Here is a 15289-nt window from a genome sequence, read left to right as displayed (position 1 = left end):
AAAGCAAGGGCTCCGTGGCTTAGTGGTTAAAGCGCCAGTCTTGTAAACAGGAGATCATGTGTTCGATTCTCGTCGGAGCCTTGCTGTTATATTACTTGAACTAGATTTCGAAGCTTTTAAATTTTGAAAATTTAAAAATAATAGTTGATTTAGACATGCATATATGCAAACAATAGTGTAAAAAATCCGATGTGATATTTTAGTTAATTTACTGAAATATTCAGCATTCATATCGCTTCAAAGCAAGGGCTCCGTGGCTTAGTGGTTAAAGCGCCTGTCTATTAAACCGGAGATCATGAGTTCGATTCTCGTCGGAGCCTCGCTGTTATGTTACTTGACCTAGATTTCGTAGCTATTAAATTTTGAAAAATTAAACCAATAGGGTAAAAATTCCGATGAGTTAATTTAGTTAAACTACTGGAATATTCAGCATTCATGTCGCTTCAAAGCAAGAGCTCCGTGGCTTAGTGGTTAAAGCGCCTGTCTAGTAAACAGGAGATCATGAGTTCGCTTCTCGTCGGAGCCTCGCTGTTATGTTACTTGAACTAGATTTCGTAGCTATATAATTTTGAAAAATTAAAATAATAGGGCAAAAGTTCCCATGAGATAATTTAGTTAATTTACTGAAATATTCTGCATTCATATCGCTTCAAAGTAAGGGCTCCGTGGCTTAGTGGTTAAAGCGCCAGTCTTGTAAACAGGAGATCATGTGTTCGATTCTCGTCGGAGCCTTGCTGTTATATTACTTGAACTAGATTTCGAAGCTATTAAATTTTGAAAAATTAAAAATAATAGTTGATTTAGATATGCATATATGCAAACAATAGTGTGGAAGTTCCCATGAAATAATTTAGTTAATTTACTGAAATATTCAGCATTCATATCGCTTCAAAGCAAGGGCTCCGTGGCTTAGTGGTTAAAGCGCCTGTCTAGTAAACAGGAGATCATGAGTTCGATTCTCGTCGGAGTCTTGCTGTTATGTTACTTGACCTAGATTTCGTAGCTAATAAATTTTGAAAAATTAAAACAATAGGGTAAAAGTTCCCATGAAATAATTTAGTTAATTTACTGAAATATTCAGCATTCATATCGCTGCAAAGCAAGGGCTCCGTGGCTTAGTGGTTAAAGCGCCTGTCTAGTAAACAGGAGATCATGAGTTCGATTCTCGTCGGAGCCTTGCTGTTATGTTACTTGACCTAGATTTCGTAGCTATTAAATTTTGAAAAATTAAAACAATAGGGTAAAAATTCCGAGGAGTTAATTTAGTTAAATTACTGGAATATTCAGCATTCATGTCGCTTCAAAGCAAGGGCTCCGTGTTTTAGTGGTTAAAGCGCCTGTCTTGTAAACAGGAGATCATGAGTTCGATTCTCGTCGGAGCCTCGCTGTTATGTTACTTGACCTAGATTTCGTAGCTATTAAATTTTGAAAAATTAAACCAATAGGGTAAAAATTCCGATGAGTTAATTTAGTTAATTTACTGAAATATGCTGCATTCATATCGCTTCAAAGCAAGGGCCCCGTGGCTTAGTGGTTAAAGCGCCAGTCTTGTAAACAGGAGATCATGTGTTCGATTCTCGTCGGAGCCTTGCTGTTATATTACTTGAACTAGATTTCGAAGCTATTAAATTTTGAAAATTTAAAAATAATAGTTGATTTAGACATGCATATATGCAAACAATAGTGTAAAAAATCCGATGTGATATTTTAGTTAATTTACTGAAATATTCAGCATTCATATCGCTTCAAAGCAAGGGCTCCGTGGCTTAGTGGTTAAAGCGCCTGTCTATTAAACCGGAGATCATGAGTTCGATTCTCGTCGGAGCCTCGCTGTTATGTTACTTGACCTAGATTTCGTAGCTATTAAATTTTGAAAAATTAAACCAATAGTGTAAAAATTCCGATGAGTTAATTTAGTTAAATTACTGGAATATTCAGCATTCATGTCGCTTCAAAGCAAGAGCTCCGTGGCTTAGTGGTTAAAGCGCCTGTCTAGTAAACAGGAGATCATGAGTTCGCTTCCCGTCGGAGCCTCGCTGTTATGTTACTTGAACTAGATTTCGTAGCTATATAATTTTGAAAAATTAAAATAATAGGGCAAAAGTTCCCATGAGATAATTTAGTTAATTTACTGAAATATTCTGCATTCATATCGCTTCAAAGTAAGGGCTCCGTGGCTTAGTGGTTAAAGCGCCAGTCTTGTAAACAGGAGATCATGTGTTCGATTCTCGTCGGAGCCTTGCTGTTATATTACTTGAACTAGATTTCGAAGCTATTAAATTTTGAAAAATTAAAAATAATAGTTGATTTAGATATGCATATATGCAAACAATAGTGTAGAAGTTCCCATGAAATAATTTAGTTAATTTACTGAAATATTCAGCATTCATATCGCTTCAAAGCAAGGGCTCCGTGGCTTAGTGGTTAAAGCGCCTGTCTAGTAAACAGGAGATCATGAGTTCGATTCTCGTCGGAGTCTTGCTGTTATGTTACTTGACCTAGATTTCGTAGCTATTAAATTTTGAAAAATTAAAACAATAGGGTAAAAATTCCGAGGAGTTAATTTAGTTAAATTACTGGAATATTCAGCATTCATGTCGCTTCAAAGCAAGGGCTCCGTGGCTTAGTGGTTAAAGCGCCTGTCTAGTAAACAGGAGATCATGAGTTCGATTCTCGTCGGAGCCTTGCTGTTATGTTACTTGACCTAGATTTCGTAGCTATTAAATGTTGAAAAATTGAAACAATAGGATAAAAATTCCGATGAGTTAATTTAGTTAAATTACTGGAATATTCAGCATTCATGTCGCTTCAAAGCAAGGGCTCTGTGGCTTAGTGGTTAAAGCGCCTGTCTTGTAAACAGGAGATCATGAGTTCGATTCTCGTCGGAGCCTCGCTGTTATGTTACTTGACCTAGATTTCGTAGCTATTAAATTTTGAAAAATTAAACCAATAGGGTAAAAATTCCGATGAGTTAATTTAGTTAAATTACTGGGATATTCAGCATTCATGTCGCTTCAAAGCAAGGGCTCCGTGGCTTAGTGGTTAAAGCGCCTGTCTAGTAAACAGGAGATCATGAGTTCGATTCTCGTCGGAGCCTCGCTGTTATGTTACTTGAACTAGATTTCGTAGCTATATAATTTTGAAAAATTAAAATAATAGGGCAAAAGTTCCCATGAGATAATTTAGTTAATTACTGAAATATTCTGCATTCATATCGCTTCAAAGCAAAGGCTCCGTGGCTTAGTGGTTAAAGCACCAGTCTTGTAAACAGGAGATCATGTGTTCGATTCTCGTCGGAGCCTTGCTGTTATATTACTTGAACTAGATTTCGAAGCTATTAAATTTTGAAAAATTAAATAATAGTTGATTTAGATATGCATATATGCAAATAATAGTGTAAAAGTTCCCATGAAATAATTTAGTTAATTTACTGAAATATTCAGCATTCATATCGCTTCAAAGCAAGGGCTCCGTGGCTTAGTGGTTAAAGCGCCTGTCTATTAAACCGGAGATCATGAGTTCGATTCTCGTCGGAGCCTCGCTGTTATGTTACTTGAACTAGATTTCGTAGCTATATAATTTTGAAAAATTAAAATAATAGGGCAAAAGTTCCCATGAGATAATTTAGTTAATTTACTGAAATATTCTGCATTCATATCGCTTCAAAGTAAGGGCTCCGTGGCTTAGTGGTTAAAGCGCCAGTCTTGTAAACAGGAGATCATGTGTTCGATTCTCGTCGGAGCCTTGCTGTTATATTACTTGAACTAGATTTCGAAGCTATTAAATTTTGAAAAATTAAAAATAATAGTTGATTTAGATATGCATATATGCAAACAATAGTGTAGAAGTTCCCATGAAATAATTTAGTTAATTTACTGAAATATTCAGCATTCATATCGCTTCAAAGCAAGGGCTCCGTGGCTTAGTGGTTAAAGCGCCTGTCTAGTAAACAGGAGATCATGAGTTCGATTCTCGTCGGAGTCTTGCTGTTATGTTACTTGACCTAGATTTCGTAGCTATTAAATTTTGAAAAATTAAAACAATAGGGTAAAAATTCCGAGGAGTTAATTTAGTTAAATTACTGGAATATTCAGCGTTCATGTCGCTTCAAAGCAAGGGCTCCGTGGCTTAGTGGTTAAAGCGCCTGTCTAGTAAACAGGAGATCATGAGTTCGATTCTCGTCGGAGCCTTGCTGTTATGTTACTTGACCTAGATTTCGTAGCTATTAAATGTTGAAAAATTGAAACAATAGGATAAAAATTCCGATGAGTTAATTTAGTTAAATTACTGGAATATTCAGCATTCATGTCGCTTCAAAGCAAGGGCTCCGTGTTTTAGTGGTTAAAGCGCCTGTCTTGTAAACAGGAGATCATGAGTTCGATTCTCGTCGGAGCCTCGCTGTTATGTTACTTGACCTAGATTTCGTAGCTATTAAATTTTGAAAAATTAAACCAATAGGGTAAAAATTCCGATGAGTTAATTTAGTTAAATTACTGGAATATTCAGCATTCATGTCGCTTCAAAGCAAGGGCTCCGTGGCTTAGTGGTTAAAGCGCCTGTCTAGTAAACAGGAGATCATGAGTTCGATTCTCGTCGGAGCCTCGCTGTTATGTTACTTGAACTAGATTTCGTAGCTATATAATTTTGAAAAATTAAAATAATAGGGCAAAAGTTCCCATGAGATAATTTAGTTAATTTACTGAAATATTCTGCATTCATATCGCTTCAAAGCAAAGGCTCCGTGGCTTAGTGGTTAAAGCGCCAGTCTTGTAAACAGGAGATCATGTGTTCGATTCTCGTCGGAGCCTTGCTGTTATATTACTTGAACTAGATTTCGAAGCTATTAAATTTTGAAAAATTAAATAATAGTTGATTTAGATATGCATATATGCAAATAATAGTGTAAAAGTTCCCATGAAATAATTTAGTTAATTTACTGAAATATTCAGCATTCATATCGCTTCAAAGCAAGGGCTCCGTGGCTTAGTGGTTAAAGCGCCTGTCTATTAAACCGGAGATCATGAGTTCGATTCTCGTCGGAGCCTCGCTGTTATGTTACTTGACCTAGATTTCGTAGCTATTAAATTTTGAAAAATTAAACCAATAGGGTAAAAATTCCGATGAGTTAATTTAGTTAAATTACTGGAATATTCAGCATTCATGTCGCTTCAAAGCAAGGGCTCCGTGGCTTAGTGGTTAAAGCGCCTGTCTAGTAAACAGGAGATCATGAGTTCGCTTCTCGTCGGAGCCTCGCTGTTATGTTACTTGAACTAGATTTCGTAGCTATATAATTTTGAAAAATTAAAATAATAGGGCAAAAGTTCCCATGAGATAATTTAGTTAATTCACTGAAATATTCTGCATTCATATCGCTTCAAAGTAAGGGCTCCGTGGCTTAGTGGTTAAAGCGCCAGTCCTGTAAACAGGAGATCATGTGTTCGATTCTCGTCGGAGCCTTGCTGTTATATTACTTGAACTAGATTTCGAAGCTATTAAATTTTGAAAAATTAAAAATAATAGTTGATTTAGATATGCATATATGCAAACAATAGTGTAGAAGTTCCCATGAAATAATTTAGTTAATTTACTGAAATATTCAGCATTCATATCGCTTCAAAGCAAGGGCTCCGTGGCTTAGTGGTTAAAGCGCCTGTCTAGTAAACAGGTGATCATGAGTTCGATTCTCGTCGGAGTCTTGCTGTTATGTTACTTGACCTAGATTTCGTAGCTATTAAATTTTGAAAAATTAAAACAATAGGGTAAAAATTCCGAGGAGTTAATTTAGTTAAATTACTGGAATATTCAGCATTCATGTCGCTTCAAAGCAAGGGCTCCGTGGCTTAGTGGTTAAAGCGCCTGTCTAGTAAACAGGAGATCATGAGTTCGATTCTCGTCGGAGCCTTGCTGTTATGTTACTTGACCTAGATTTCGTAGCTATTAAATGTTGAAAAATTGAAACAATAGGATAAAAATTCCGATGAGTTAATTTAGTTAAATTACTGGAATATTCAGCATTCATGTCGCTTCAAAGCAAGGGCTCTGTGGCTTAGTGGTTAAAGCGCCTGTCTTGTAAACAGGAGATCATGAGTTCGATTCTCGTCGGAGCCTCGCTGTTATGTTACTTGACCTAGATTTCGTAGCTATTAAATTTTGAAAAATTAAACCAATAGGGTAAAAATTCCGATGAGTTAATTTAGTTAAATTACTGGGATATTCAGCATTCATGTCGCTTCAAAGCAAGGGCTCCGTGGCTTAGTGGTTAAAGCGCCTGTCTAGTAAACAGGAGATCATGAGTTCGATTCTCGTCGGAACCTCGCTGTTATGTTACTTGAACTAGATTTCATAGCTATATAATTTTGAAAAATTAAAATAATAGGGCAAAAGTTCCCATGAGATAATTTAGTTAATTTACTGAAATATTCTGCATTCATATCGCTTCAAAGCAAGGGCTCCGTGGCTTAGTGGTTAAAGCGCCAGTCTTGTAAACAGGAGGTCATGTGTTCGATTCTCGTCGGAGCCTTGCTGTTATATTACTTGAACTAGATTTCGAAGCTATTAAATTTTGAAAAATTAAAAATAATAGTTGATTTAGATATGCATATATGCAAATAATAGTGTAAAAGTTCCCATGAAATAATTTAGTTAATTTACTGAAATATTCAGCATTCATATCGCTTCAAAGCAAGGGCTCCGTGGCTTAGTGGTTAAAGCGCCTGTCTAGTAAACAGGAGATCATGAGTTCGATTCTCGTCGGAGCCTTGCTGTTATGTTACTTGACCTAGATTTCGTAGCTATTAAATTTTGAAAAATTAAAACAATAGGGTAAAAATTCCGAGGAGTTAATTTAGTTAAATTTTTGGAATATTCAGCATTCATGTCGCTTCAAAGCAAGGGCTCCGTGTTTTAGTGGTTAAAGCGCCTGTCTTGTAAACAGGAGATCATGAGTTCGATTCTCGTCGGAGCCTCGCTGTTATGTTACTTGACCTAGATTTCGTAGCTATATAATTTTGAAAAATTAAAATAATAGGGCAAAAGTTCCCATGAGATAATTTAGTTAATTTACTGAAATATTCTGCATTCATATCGCTTCAAAGCAAAGGCTCCGTGGCTTAGTGGTTAAAGCGCCAGTCTTGTAAACAGGAGATCATGTGTTCGATTCTCGTCGGAGCCTTGCTGTTATATTACTTGAACTAGATTTCGAAGCTATTAAATTTTGAAAAATTAAATAATAGTTGATTTAGATATGCATATATGCAAATAATAGTGTAAAAGTTCCCATGAAATAATTTAGTTAATTTACTGAAATATTCAGCATTCATATCGCTTCAAAACAAGGGCTCCGTGGCTTAGTGGTTAAAGCGCCTGTCTAGTAAACAGGAGATCATGAGTTCGATTCTCGTCGGAGCCTTGCTGTTATGTTACTTGACCTAGATTTCGTAGCTATTAAATTTTGAAAAATTAAAACAATAGGGTAAAAATTCCGAGGAGTTAATTTAGTTAAATTACTGGAATATTCAGCATTCATGTAGCTTCAAAGCAAGGGCTCCGTGGCTTAGTGGTTAAAGCGCCTGTCTAGTAAACAGGAGATCATGTGTTCGATTCTCGTCGGAGCCTCGCTGTTATGTTACTTGAACTAGATTTCGTAGCTATATAATTTTGAAAATTTAAAATAATAGGGCAAAAGTTCCCAAGAGATAATTTAGTTAATTTACTGAAATATCCTGCATTCATTTCGCTTCAAAGCAAGGGCTCCGTGGCTTAGTGGTTAAAGCGCCAGTCTTGTAAACAGGAGATCATGTGTTCGATTCTCGTCGGAGCCTTGCTGTTATATTAGTTGAACTAGATTTCGAAGCTATTAAATTTTTAAAAATTAAAAATAATAGTTGATTTAGATATGCATATATGCAAACAATAGTGTAAAAGTTCCGATGTGATAATTTAGTTAATTTACTGAAATATTCAGCATTCATATCGCTTCAAAGCAAGGGCTCCGTGGCTTAGTGGTTAAAGCGCCTGTGTATTAAACCGGAGATCATGAGTTCGATTCTCGTCGGAGCCTCGCTGTTATGTTACTTGACCTAGATTTCGTAGCTATTAAATTTTGAAAAATTAAACCAATAGGGTAAAAATTCCGATGAGTTAATTTAGTTAAATTACTGGAATATTCAGCATTCATGTCGCTTCAAAGCAAGGGCTCCGTGGCTTAGTGGTTAAAGCGCCTGTCTAGTAAACAGGAGATCATGAGTTCGCTTCTCGTCGGAGCCTCGCTGTTATGTTACTTGAACTAGATTTCGTAGCTATATAATTTTGAAAAATTATAATAATAGGGCAAAAGTTCCCATGAGATAATTTAGTTAATTTACTGAAATATTCTGCATTCATATCGCTTCAAAGCAAGGGCTCCGTGGCTTAGTGGTTAAAGCGCCAGTCTTGTAAACAGGAGATCATGTGTTCGATTCTCGTCGGAGCCTTGCTGTTATATTACTTGAACTAGATTTCGAAGCTATTAAATTTTGAAAAATTAAAAATAATAGTTGATTTAGATATGCATATATGCAAACAATAGTGTAGAAGTTCCCATGAAATAATTTAGTTAATTTACTGAAATATTCAGCATTCATATCGCTTCAAAGAAAGGGCTCCGTGGCTTAGTGGTTAAAGCGCCTGTCTAGTAAACAGGAGATCATGAGTTCGATTCTCGTCGGAGTCTTGCTGTTATGTTACTTGACCTAGATTTCGTAGCTATTAAATTTTGAAAAATTAAAACAATAGGGTAAAAATTCCGAGGAGTTAATTTAGTTAAATTACTGGAATATTCAGCATTCATGTCGCTTCAAAGCAAGGGCTCCGTGGCTTAGTGGTTAAAGCGCCTGTCTAGTAAACAGGAGATCATGAGTTCGATTCTCGTCGGAGCCTTGCTGTTATGTTACTTGACCTAGATTTCGTAGCTATTAAATGTTGAAAAATTGAAACAATAGGATAAAAATTCCGATGAGTTAATTTAGTTAAATTACTGGAATATTCAGCATTCATGTCGCTTCAAAGCAAGGGCTCTGTGGCTTAGTGCTTAAAGCGCCTGTCTTGTAAACAGGAGATCATGAGTTCGATTCTCGTCGGAGCCTCGCTGTTATGTTACTTGACCTAGATTTCGTAGCTATTAAATTTTGAAAAATTAAACCAATAGGGTAAAAATTCCGATGAGGTTATTTAGTTAAATTACTGGAATATTCAGCATTCATGTCGCTTCAAAGCAAGGGCTCCGTGGCTTAGTGGTTAAAGCGCCTGTCTAGTAAACAGGAGATCATGAGTTCGATTCTCGTCGGAACCTCGCTGTTATGTTACTTGAACTAGATTTCGTAGCTATATAATTTTGAAAAATTAAAATAATAGGGCAAAAGTTCCCATGAGATAATTTAGTTAATTTACTGAAATATTCTGCATTCATATCGCTTCAAAGCAAGGGCTCCGTGGCTTAGTGGTTAAAGCGCCAGTCTTGTAAACAGGAGATCATGTGTTCGATTCTCGTCGGAGCCTTGCTGTTATATTACTTGAACTAGATTTCGAAGCTATTAAATTTTGAAAAATTAAAAATAATAGTTGATTTAGATATGCATATATGCAAATAATAGTGTAAAAGTTCCCATGAAATAATTTAGTTAATTTACTGAAATATTCAGCATTCATATCGCTTCAAAGCAAGGGCTCCGTGGCTTAGTGGTTAAAGCGCCTGTCTAGTAAACAGGAGATCATGAGTTCGATTCTCGTCGGAGCCTTGCTGTTATGTTACTTGACCTAGATTTCGTAGCTATTAAATTTTGAAAAATTAAAACAATAGGGTAAAAATTCCGAGGAGTTAATTTAGTTAAATTACTGGAATATTCAGCATTCATGTCGCTTCAAAGCAAGGGCGCCGTGGCTTAGTGGTTAAAGCGCCTGTCTTGTAAACAGGAGATCATGAGCTCGATTCTAGTCGGAGCCACGCTGTTATATTACTTGAACTAGATTTCGAAGCTATTAAATTTTGAAAAATTAAAAATAATAGTTGATTTAGATATGCATATATGCAAATAATAGTGTAAAAGTTCCCATGAAATAATTTAGTTAATTTACTGAAATATTCAGCATTCATATCGCTTCAAAGCAAGGGCTCCGTGGCTTAGTGGTTAAAGCGCCTGTGTATTAAACCGGAGATCATGAGTTCGATTCTCGTCGGAGCCTCGCTGTTATGTTACTTGACCTAGATTTCGTAGCTATTAAATTTTGAAAAATTAAACCAATAGGGTAAAAATTCCGATGAGGTTATTTAGTTAAATTACTGGAATATTCAGCATTCATGTCGCTTCAAAGCAAGGGCTCCGTGGCTTAGTGGTTAAAGCGCCTGTCTAGTAAACAGGAGATCATGAGTTCGATTCTCGTCGGAACCTCGCTGTTATGTTACTTGAACTAGATTTCGAAGCTATATAATTTTGAAAAATTAAAATAATAGGGCAAAAGTTCCCATGAGATAATTTAGTTAATTTACTGAAATATTCTGCATTCATATCGCTTCAAAGCAAGGGCTCCGTGGCTTAGTGGTTAAAGCGCCAGTCTTGTAAACAGGAGATCATGTGTTCGATTCTCGTCGGAGCCTTGCTGTTATATTACTTGAACTAGATTTCGAAGCTATTAAATTTTGAAAAATTAAAAATAATAGTTGATTTAGATATGCATATATGCAAATAATTCTAGGAGAGCGATAGCTCTCTTAGATAAGACCTCATACCGACTTTAATGTATAAGGATGGTTTTTTGATTGGTTATAACTTTTTTTGTATCGTATTAACTGCTTTGAAAAAATTCCACAGAACTACAATTCGGGCCCTCAATATGTGGTTAAAATTTCAAAAAGATCCACTCATTAGTTTATTTTATAAAAAATAAAGTTGCTAAGGGTGGTTTTCATTTGCATAAAATGATTCAGCCCTTTTGGTGAAAAAGTTAAATTTTCCCATAGAAATAACATGGAGTTTTTTTCAAATTTGGCCATTTTGTCGCAACCCTTTTGAAATGAAATATTCGTTTGTTACGTTTGGGAACGGTTTTATATCAAAATTTAAACCTTTTTCTAGGACCATTTTTAAGGTTTTTGAGAAAAATTAATTTTAAGTATGTTTAATTTTAAATTTTAAAAACTACCCCAATCTGCGATATTTTAGCATGGATACGCTGTTTTATTGGTAAATATCAGCGAGACCAATATTGGCCTTTTTTTACGTATAGTTGCGTCTTAATAATCCGATTGTTTTTTCTTAATGCCTTTTGGTTGAAATGGCCTATCGATAGTGAGATAAGACTGCTTTAATATTGCCGCCGTGACAAATTACCCCGTTTGTGGCCGCCATTTTTTTAAGGGGAAAAAAATTTGAGAGTGGGTCCTTTTTCGTTGCCATTTTCATATTTTTTGAGGATTTGCTCATGGATGGATTTTAAATATAATTTAAAGTAGGTTTCAAGCTTTAATATAAGCCTAATTTCATAATTTTCCACCTTTTGATTGTCCCACAATCTATTTCTAAACTAGGCACTTTTTTTAAGGCGGTGAAATTGCGCTAAGCCTTGGCTTAACGTTCATTTTTGCCGTTTAAAAAAATGTTTACCTCTCGTTGCCCTTTACTACTTCGCCTTCTCGTATCGTCGTACTTTTAATTAAAGTTTAGACTTTGAAAGTAGTGCTTTGTTTTCTTAAATATTACTTAATTGTATAAAATTTCAATATTATAATTGCATAAAACGAATTCAATTTTGTTTGTTGATGGGACGCGCCTTGCATTTGAATTTCGTTCCCTCGAAACTACCCCCCGAAGAATTTTTATTTATCGCCGTCTTTCGGTCGCTTCAGCCCGAAAACAGCTGTAGTGAGAATTTAGAAATGTTATTTATTAAAAATGTATGCGCTCAGTGTGTAGTTGTGTTTGCATTTTAATGCTTCTAGAAAATCGTGGTGCGCGTCGCGGTTTACGAATCCAACGTGTGTTGCGAAATGAAAATCAAGGGTGGATACTACATGATCTATGCTTTAAAAGGAATTTGACCGCGCCATGCAGTCAAGCAAAACGGTATTAGGCCTTGCCAAAACTTGACTGAGCTATTGCGCCTTGTCAGATTATCTTGTCTATCTATCAATGATATAATAAATTCACCCTCGGATATCCTGTGACGAGGAGATGGTTTTAAAGTTACTAACACTCGATTTTGGAGGTAGATACTGTCTTGTGACACTTGATGTAACGATTTTATCTTATAAACAGACTATTATCATAAGCCCATATCGTAAATTAACCGCTGTTGATATCAAAGCTTAATTGAAATACTGATACCAATTTTTTAACTCAATGAATCATCAAAAATTATCTACTAAAAGAGATATCTACTTATATTCCATTCAAATTTCTCGCAACAATTCAAATTAACGAGTAGAAATGTGCAAATGAAGTTCAAACTGATTAATTGGGAAAATTGCTATTTTGGTCACCATTACCGATCACAGATAGATTTGCGCCCTTCAGTAGTGTTTATTATGCTTGTGAAATGGATAGCGAAATCTGTGATTAAAGTTTAAAATGGACATGAGCAAAAACGGCTTTATTCATATCAACTCTATTACCGAATATCAAAATTTGACTAAAATTAACAAAATATTCTATTCATGGTTAAAAATCTTGTTTGAAGCAGCAAGCCATCTAATCCTTATTTACCTTCTTTTGAAAAAAAATAATAGGTTGATACCTCTTTCAGTAGATGATTCATTGATATTTCAGTTTCATTGAGTTTAAAAAAAATTAGTTCCACCATTGGTTAATTTTCAATATTGACCAATCGATAATCACAAATTTTAATAACTAAATTATTAAAACCGGTTCAAAACCATATTAGTTTTGAAACGATTAAATTATAATTTTAAACATATATACTAGTTAATTCCTCGTAGGTAATTAGTTTATTTCCTTATTGAAATTAATGCTGAATATTATATGCACAAAGTAAATAATAAATTAACTTCTAAAATTTAAATGTAAAATGTGTGCATTATTTCCCAATTAATAAAAGATATCCACCTATTTTCATTCAAATAAATTACTAATTTGTGGATAATGGATAGAAAATGTCGAGCTCTAATTGCGATATAGCTAAAATCGATCCCACTGGCTATTTATAATACAATATAACCTTTGCCCTATGTTTACTGTTTTGAATTTTATTTGTAAAATTTAAAACATAAAATAGTATTACAATTTTTTTAATTAAATAATTATTAATAAATTTCAATAAAATAAATTCTGGTTAAATACATAACACTACTTTTTACTAAGTTTCTGAAATTATCAGAGCTAAATATCAAAGACACATATTTAATTGCTCTCATTTCGACATAACTGCAACCGTATAGATTCATTAATTTAATAACATTTTTAAAGGGATGTATTAACTTTTAAAGGTGAAAACCCAGCTGACTTAGAACTTTAGAAGCAGGCTGGGAAATAGCACACTTCCTCTGGTCCAAAACCAGTTTATTAATTGCTTGGACTAGTTTTTTAATTCAAGAAGTGGGGGTTACTGGTCCTCGGGACCAGTTTATTAATTGCAAATCTATTGGAGAGCAAAGGCTGGGACCAGTCCGGAGACCAGTAAATAATTTCAGACACTAGGGGGTCACTGGTCCAAAGGACTAGTTTAAAAAATATCCTTATTTCCCAGCCTGTTTAGAAGTAAAAAAATACCAGGCTGCCAGGCTGTCTCTAACACAACAGAGTTGGCCATTCTCGCTTATGAGAAATGAATCCTTGTCATATGCATCTCTGGACTTTAGGAGCTCCAGGAGTCAGACTCCCAACTGAAGCAGGGTGGGAAATAGGGATTTTTTTAAAACTAGACATTGGGCCAGCGACCCCCTGCCCAGGAATAAATGAACTGGTCCATGACCATTGACCAGGGCGCGGCGTCTGCTAAACTAAAGAAGTGGGTAATTAAAATAGTTGAGATAATGTCTGGACCCTGGTTACCCTAGAATTTCCTTAGTGGTCCTGTGGTCCACTGCTCCCCCTCCGATTTAATTTTTAAACTGGTCATTTTCCCTGTGCCACCGCCTTATTTACAACGCTGAACCAAGAAGTTATATCAGTATCTCAGAGAGAAGATATAAATTCGCCAGATTTCCAGCTTTATTTCCAGTCCTAACGTAGGTCCGCAGTCAATCCCCGTCTCTAAATTACAACCAGCATCTCATTGGTTCTTGAAAACTCACGTCAGCGCGACGACGCGAGTGAGGAAAATTTCCGACTGACTAGAGCGAAATAGCCCGGCGCCTCCTTTTACGTCCCCCCTTGTATTTTGAAAGGGGGACTGGGACTATGGCGCGCGAATACAAAGGCATCTTATATCTTCTCTCTGAGATACTGATATAACTTCTTGGCTGAACTGAAGATTTCTTTTGACCGGACCATAGCCTACTCGATCACGCGCAACACGTCGCAAGCTGCTTGCCCTATAGCGCGAGTCAGGGTGGGAAATAAGGATTTTTTTAAACTGGACATTAGACCAGAGACCCTCCTGACTTGGAATAAATAAACTGGTCCGTGACCATTGGCCAGAGCACGTCGTCTGCTAAGCTAAGGAAGTGGATAATTAAAATATTAGAATTTTAATGTGTGGACTCTGGTTACCCTTGAATTTTTTAGTAGTCTCGTGGACCACTGACCCCCCCCCCTCCGATTTAATTTTTGAACTGTACCAGGCGATTTTTAAACTCGTCATTTGCCCTGTGTTACCGCCTTATTTCCCACGCTGGCACGAGCTGCTTTGCGTTGTCGAGTGCGTGATGGAGCGGGCTATGCCTGGAGTCCCAACCCCCGTTACTTACTACCAAAATACCCACTAGCATAGCCCACTCGATCACGCTCTCTTTTCCCCGGCTACATATTTTGAAGAGGGCACTTTTTAGGCGTATTTATTAACAATCTTGGATCACCTTTGTGGACTTTTAGGGTAGCCCTTAAAAATTGAGTCGGCATTGCCCTGACTATATTGTGTTTAAGGTTTATAAGCTTAATATCAAACAGACGTTAGTTAATGCTACAAAAAAGTTCGAAATTGAAAATCTCGGATCGTCGTTGAGAAGTTTTAAGGACATCCGAATTTCATATTGGGCTTATGAAAAGTTTGAGCTAAAGGTTAAACAGACATAGGCTAAATCAGCGTTTTAAAAAATTGTGTAAAACTGTCAATTTGGTCCTATTTGTGGAATTTTTAGGGG

General features: G+C 36.0%; 41 non-coding genes across 41 annotated transcripts; all 41 read left to right on the top strand.

Annotated features, from left to right (window-relative positions):
* The first annotated feature begins 8 nt into the window (after positions 1-8).
* Positions 9-81, top strand: TRNAT-UGU (transfer RNA threonine (anticodon UGU)). Its single transcript has one exon. It is a non-coding gene; the product is annotated as a tRNA-Thr (tRNA).
* A 166-nt stretch (positions 82-247) lies between these two features.
* On the top strand, positions 248-320 carry TRNAN-AUU (transfer RNA asparagine (anticodon AUU)). Its single transcript has one exon. It is a non-coding gene; the product is annotated as a tRNA-Asn (tRNA).
* A 339-nt stretch (positions 321-659) lies between these two features.
* Positions 660-732, top strand: TRNAT-UGU (transfer RNA threonine (anticodon UGU)). The gene has a single exon. It is a non-coding gene; the product is annotated as a tRNA-Thr (tRNA).
* A 166-nt stretch (positions 733-898) lies between these two features.
* TRNAT-AGU (transfer RNA threonine (anticodon AGU)) lies at positions 899-971 on the top strand. The gene has a single exon. It is a non-coding gene; the product is annotated as a tRNA-Thr (tRNA).
* A 133-nt stretch (positions 972-1104) lies between these two features.
* Positions 1105-1177, top strand: TRNAT-AGU (transfer RNA threonine (anticodon AGU)). Its single transcript has one exon. It is a non-coding gene; the product is annotated as a tRNA-Thr (tRNA).
* Positions 1178-1310: 133 nt separating this feature from the next.
* Positions 1311-1383, top strand: TRNAT-UGU (transfer RNA threonine (anticodon UGU)). The gene has a single exon. It is a non-coding gene; the product is annotated as a tRNA-Thr (tRNA).
* Positions 1384-1755: 372 nt separating this feature from the next.
* On the top strand, positions 1756-1828 carry TRNAN-AUU (transfer RNA asparagine (anticodon AUU)). The gene has a single exon. It is a non-coding gene; the product is annotated as a tRNA-Asn (tRNA).
* A 339-nt stretch (positions 1829-2167) lies between these two features.
* TRNAT-UGU (transfer RNA threonine (anticodon UGU)) lies at positions 2168-2240 on the top strand. The gene has a single exon. It is a non-coding gene; the product is annotated as a tRNA-Thr (tRNA).
* A 166-nt stretch (positions 2241-2406) lies between these two features.
* Positions 2407-2479, top strand: TRNAT-AGU (transfer RNA threonine (anticodon AGU)). The gene has a single exon. It is a non-coding gene; the product is annotated as a tRNA-Thr (tRNA).
* A 133-nt stretch (positions 2480-2612) lies between these two features.
* Positions 2613-2685, top strand: TRNAT-AGU (transfer RNA threonine (anticodon AGU)). Its single transcript has one exon. It is a non-coding gene; the product is annotated as a tRNA-Thr (tRNA).
* A 133-nt stretch (positions 2686-2818) lies between these two features.
* On the top strand, positions 2819-2891 carry TRNAT-UGU (transfer RNA threonine (anticodon UGU)). The gene has a single exon. It is a non-coding gene; the product is annotated as a tRNA-Thr (tRNA).
* A 133-nt stretch (positions 2892-3024) lies between these two features.
* Positions 3025-3097, top strand: TRNAT-AGU (transfer RNA threonine (anticodon AGU)). Its single transcript has one exon. It is a non-coding gene; the product is annotated as a tRNA-Thr (tRNA).
* A 369-nt stretch (positions 3098-3466) lies between these two features.
* Positions 3467-3539, top strand: TRNAN-AUU (transfer RNA asparagine (anticodon AUU)). Its single transcript has one exon. It is a non-coding gene; the product is annotated as a tRNA-Asn (tRNA).
* Positions 3540-3672: 133 nt separating this feature from the next.
* Positions 3673-3745, top strand: TRNAT-UGU (transfer RNA threonine (anticodon UGU)). The gene has a single exon. It is a non-coding gene; the product is annotated as a tRNA-Thr (tRNA).
* A 166-nt stretch (positions 3746-3911) lies between these two features.
* On the top strand, positions 3912-3984 carry TRNAT-AGU (transfer RNA threonine (anticodon AGU)). Its single transcript has one exon. It is a non-coding gene; the product is annotated as a tRNA-Thr (tRNA).
* A 133-nt stretch (positions 3985-4117) lies between these two features.
* Positions 4118-4190, top strand: TRNAT-AGU (transfer RNA threonine (anticodon AGU)). The gene has a single exon. It is a non-coding gene; the product is annotated as a tRNA-Thr (tRNA).
* Positions 4191-4323: 133 nt separating this feature from the next.
* TRNAT-UGU (transfer RNA threonine (anticodon UGU)) lies at positions 4324-4396 on the top strand. Its single transcript has one exon. It is a non-coding gene; the product is annotated as a tRNA-Thr (tRNA).
* Positions 4397-4529: 133 nt separating this feature from the next.
* Positions 4530-4602, top strand: TRNAT-AGU (transfer RNA threonine (anticodon AGU)). Its single transcript has one exon. It is a non-coding gene; the product is annotated as a tRNA-Thr (tRNA).
* A 133-nt stretch (positions 4603-4735) lies between these two features.
* Positions 4736-4808, top strand: TRNAT-UGU (transfer RNA threonine (anticodon UGU)). Its single transcript has one exon. It is a non-coding gene; the product is annotated as a tRNA-Thr (tRNA).
* A 164-nt stretch (positions 4809-4972) lies between these two features.
* TRNAN-AUU (transfer RNA asparagine (anticodon AUU)) lies at positions 4973-5045 on the top strand. Its single transcript has one exon. It is a non-coding gene; the product is annotated as a tRNA-Asn (tRNA).
* A 578-nt stretch (positions 5046-5623) lies between these two features.
* Positions 5624-5696, top strand: TRNAT-AGU (transfer RNA threonine (anticodon AGU)). The gene has a single exon. It is a non-coding gene; the product is annotated as a tRNA-Thr (tRNA).
* Positions 5697-5829: 133 nt separating this feature from the next.
* On the top strand, positions 5830-5902 carry TRNAT-AGU (transfer RNA threonine (anticodon AGU)). The gene has a single exon. It is a non-coding gene; the product is annotated as a tRNA-Thr (tRNA).
* Positions 5903-6035: 133 nt separating this feature from the next.
* Positions 6036-6108, top strand: TRNAT-UGU (transfer RNA threonine (anticodon UGU)). Its single transcript has one exon. It is a non-coding gene; the product is annotated as a tRNA-Thr (tRNA).
* A 133-nt stretch (positions 6109-6241) lies between these two features.
* Positions 6242-6314, top strand: TRNAT-AGU (transfer RNA threonine (anticodon AGU)). Its single transcript has one exon. It is a non-coding gene; the product is annotated as a tRNA-Thr (tRNA).
* A 133-nt stretch (positions 6315-6447) lies between these two features.
* TRNAT-UGU (transfer RNA threonine (anticodon UGU)) lies at positions 6448-6520 on the top strand. The gene has a single exon. It is a non-coding gene; the product is annotated as a tRNA-Thr (tRNA).
* A 166-nt stretch (positions 6521-6686) lies between these two features.
* On the top strand, positions 6687-6759 carry TRNAT-AGU (transfer RNA threonine (anticodon AGU)). Its single transcript has one exon. It is a non-coding gene; the product is annotated as a tRNA-Thr (tRNA).
* A 133-nt stretch (positions 6760-6892) lies between these two features.
* On the top strand, positions 6893-6965 carry TRNAT-UGU (transfer RNA threonine (anticodon UGU)). The gene has a single exon. It is a non-coding gene; the product is annotated as a tRNA-Thr (tRNA).
* A 133-nt stretch (positions 6966-7098) lies between these two features.
* TRNAT-UGU (transfer RNA threonine (anticodon UGU)) lies at positions 7099-7171 on the top strand. The gene has a single exon. It is a non-coding gene; the product is annotated as a tRNA-Thr (tRNA).
* A 164-nt stretch (positions 7172-7335) lies between these two features.
* On the top strand, positions 7336-7408 carry TRNAT-AGU (transfer RNA threonine (anticodon AGU)). The gene has a single exon. It is a non-coding gene; the product is annotated as a tRNA-Thr (tRNA).
* A 339-nt stretch (positions 7409-7747) lies between these two features.
* On the top strand, positions 7748-7820 carry TRNAT-UGU (transfer RNA threonine (anticodon UGU)). Its single transcript has one exon. It is a non-coding gene; the product is annotated as a tRNA-Thr (tRNA).
* A 166-nt stretch (positions 7821-7986) lies between these two features.
* TRNAN-AUU (transfer RNA asparagine (anticodon AUU)) lies at positions 7987-8059 on the top strand. The gene has a single exon. It is a non-coding gene; the product is annotated as a tRNA-Asn (tRNA).
* A 339-nt stretch (positions 8060-8398) lies between these two features.
* Positions 8399-8471, top strand: TRNAT-UGU (transfer RNA threonine (anticodon UGU)). Its single transcript has one exon. It is a non-coding gene; the product is annotated as a tRNA-Thr (tRNA).
* Positions 8472-8637: 166 nt separating this feature from the next.
* Positions 8638-8710, top strand: TRNAT-AGU (transfer RNA threonine (anticodon AGU)). Its single transcript has one exon. It is a non-coding gene; the product is annotated as a tRNA-Thr (tRNA).
* A 133-nt stretch (positions 8711-8843) lies between these two features.
* TRNAT-AGU (transfer RNA threonine (anticodon AGU)) lies at positions 8844-8916 on the top strand. The gene has a single exon. It is a non-coding gene; the product is annotated as a tRNA-Thr (tRNA).
* A 133-nt stretch (positions 8917-9049) lies between these two features.
* Positions 9050-9122, top strand: TRNAT-UGU (transfer RNA threonine (anticodon UGU)). The gene has a single exon. It is a non-coding gene; the product is annotated as a tRNA-Thr (tRNA).
* A 133-nt stretch (positions 9123-9255) lies between these two features.
* On the top strand, positions 9256-9328 carry TRNAT-AGU (transfer RNA threonine (anticodon AGU)). Its single transcript has one exon. It is a non-coding gene; the product is annotated as a tRNA-Thr (tRNA).
* A 133-nt stretch (positions 9329-9461) lies between these two features.
* TRNAT-UGU (transfer RNA threonine (anticodon UGU)) lies at positions 9462-9534 on the top strand. Its single transcript has one exon. It is a non-coding gene; the product is annotated as a tRNA-Thr (tRNA).
* Positions 9535-9700: 166 nt separating this feature from the next.
* On the top strand, positions 9701-9773 carry TRNAT-AGU (transfer RNA threonine (anticodon AGU)). The gene has a single exon. It is a non-coding gene; the product is annotated as a tRNA-Thr (tRNA).
* A 372-nt stretch (positions 9774-10145) lies between these two features.
* On the top strand, positions 10146-10218 carry TRNAN-AUU (transfer RNA asparagine (anticodon AUU)). Its single transcript has one exon. It is a non-coding gene; the product is annotated as a tRNA-Asn (tRNA).
* A 133-nt stretch (positions 10219-10351) lies between these two features.
* Positions 10352-10424, top strand: TRNAT-AGU (transfer RNA threonine (anticodon AGU)). Its single transcript has one exon. It is a non-coding gene; the product is annotated as a tRNA-Thr (tRNA).
* A 133-nt stretch (positions 10425-10557) lies between these two features.
* Positions 10558-10630, top strand: TRNAT-UGU (transfer RNA threonine (anticodon UGU)). Its single transcript has one exon. It is a non-coding gene; the product is annotated as a tRNA-Thr (tRNA).
* The last annotated feature ends 4659 nt before the right edge of the window (positions 10631-15289 follow it).

The sequence above is a fragment of the Phalangium opilio genome, unplaced genomic scaffold, assembly GCF_054372755.1.
Source record: "Phalangium opilio isolate 3A_F unplaced genomic scaffold, DU_Popi_V2 ptg000019l_1, whole genome shotgun sequence".
Classification (NCBI taxonomy): Eukaryota; Metazoa; Arthropoda; class Arachnida; order Opiliones; family Phalangiidae; genus Phalangium; species Phalangium opilio.
The sequence above is the reverse complement of the archived record's forward strand: the minus strand, read 5'-3'. Positions and strand labels throughout refer to the sequence as shown.